The sequence below is a fragment of the Cibotium barometz genome, chromosome 15 (genome assembly GCF_041138505.1).
Source record: "Cibotium barometz isolate CiBa-2024 chromosome 15, ASM4113850v1, whole genome shotgun sequence".
In the NCBI taxonomy this organism is placed as follows: domain Eukaryota; kingdom Viridiplantae; phylum Streptophyta; class Polypodiopsida; order Cyatheales; family Cibotiaceae; genus Cibotium; species Cibotium barometz.
Window position 1 is genome coordinate 23,639,044 of NC_141060.1, and position 2,483 is coordinate 23,641,526.

Sequence of the window (2,483 nt, forward strand, 5' to 3'; positions counted from 1 at the left end):
GTATTTTTCTAAACTGGTCACATCTTCTTTCCTCGAAACTGATGAAAGAGTTTGGTCTTAGTCATAGTCTAATTCAAGGTTCGAGTCGGATAAGATTTTCCCTGAACTAACTTTCTCAAAAAGGTTTGACAATTCAGTTACTATTTTATCGAATTTCTTTCTTTGAAAATACACTTAACTGATTTCTAAATTAGTTACGAATTCTAATGAGGAATAAATTAATCATTTATCTTAATAATTCGATCTCGATAGATTTCCTGAATTTTCTTTTTACAAACTGTGTGAATATAAAACGATAGAAATTTCTCTCTTGGAGTATTTAATTATTCACTTATCAATTACTCATAGAATTTAAACATAGAATTTAAGAGAATTCTAATTTTGATATAAAAATTCTTTATGCATCTGTTTATGCATAAAAATCAACTTTAATGGGAATAATACTTTTATATATATAAAAAAGAATTTCTTTATGCATCTATTTATGCATAAAATCAAATTTAATAGGAATAACACTTTTAAAATAAAAAGAATTTCTTTATGCATCTATTTATGCATAAAAATCAATTTCAATGGGAATAATACTTTTATTAAAAAAATCCTTTTATGCATCTATTTATGCATAAAATCAAATTTAATAGGAATAACACTTTTGTAATAAAAAAATCCTTTATGCATCTTTCTATGCATAAAAATCAATTTCAATGGAAATAACACTTTTATAATTAAAAAAATTCCATTATGCATCTTTCTATGCAAAAAAATCAAATTTAATGAGAATAACACTTTTATGATAAAAATTTCCATTATGCATCTTTCTATGCATAGAAATTAAATGTAATAAGAATAACACATTTATAATAAAAAAATTCCATTATGCATCTTTCTATGCATAAAATCAAATTTAATGAGAATAACACTTTTATAATAAAAAATTTTCATTATGCATCTTTCTATGCATAGAAATCAATTTTAATAAGAATAACACTTTTATAATAAAAGAAATTCCATTATGCATCTTTCTATGCATAGAAATCAAATTTAATAATTAATATCAGTGATATCCATGCATATTCATAGGTAAATATGTAAATGGAGTAATTAGAATATTTCTTTTAGATGCAAAAATGGTGGGAATTACTCTTTTAGAATAACATGAAAATAAACTTTCTTTTCTCCAAAATTCTGAAACATTTTGCCATAGCCTCCTTTCTATGACTGACCATTTCTCATTTTTATCATTCTTTATTTAACTTAAATTAACCCAAATTAGATTTATAGAACTCTAATCTACATAATTTTCTAAATTCAAGAGAGTAAACAATAAGAAGAGTTTAATTAATCTCTTGGTTAATCTTTCTAGGATTAAGAAAGGCTGGAATGTAAAGAAGAGAAGGGGGTGGCCTTTTCATCAAAGGCATAGCATTTGAATTTAATTCAATTAACTGCAAAACATAAAAATCAAGAAAACCATAGATTTAAAATTCATAAATAAGTTAAAAAATTAGCTTACATGGAGCTTGTAAGCTATCCTTTGGCTTGAGGGATTGAGGGTTCTATTCTTGTTTTAAGCAAGAGTGGCCACCAATTCACTTTGGAGAGGATTAGGCTAAAAACAATTGAATTATTAAGAAATTAAATATAGATGGCTCTCAGGATAGGAGTAGAGTAACAGTGCATAAACACCATTAAGCTTTTACAAAGGAGGAGGCTTCTATTTATAGGAAAAAGTGAGCCTCTAACCAAGCAAACTGATTTTAGAATTTTTCAGATCAGTTTGGTCAATTTTTGACCATGTTTGGGTCAGTTCAGCTTACTTTTTGGATCTAGTTTTGAAATAGGAGAGAGGAGAGATGAAAATATCTCATTTAATTGATTAAAAACTAGGGATAATGATGAGAAAAAGGTGCCTACTTCATGAGGGGAGATCCCCACTTTGAGATGTCAAAATTCAGTTTTTTAATTGTTTTCTTTGGTCCTTAGTCCACTCTTCATCTTATGTGAGCATTTACTCATTTTTGGGAGGGTTTTCTTTTATTCTTCAATTTATCTCCTCCCTATATCTGGATTAATCTTATTGGTCCATAAGAACCTTAATCCAAAATTTTCAAAAAATTTTGACCCTTAGGCTAAGGTCTTTTGTGCACAATATAGTTTATTTCTAATGCACCTTAGGAATTTCTTTTTAAACTTCTAATTCGGGGGAATTTATTTTAATAAGAAGGGATATTTTTCCATCCAAAGATATCTAAAAATTTAATTACCTCTCTCTAGAATATTTTCTCTCTCCAAGCCAAAACAGGTAGAAACAAGATCTTTTATTATTCTGAAAAGGGGATTGATTACAGGGGAAGAAACTGGACATCTTGAGGGGCTGGGGAGGAATCTTACATTATTGCACAGACATTTGTTTCTCTAAGATGATGATTTGTTCTTTTAACTAAGCTGGTGTCATCTAATCGATGGCATGCGTGCTTCCAATT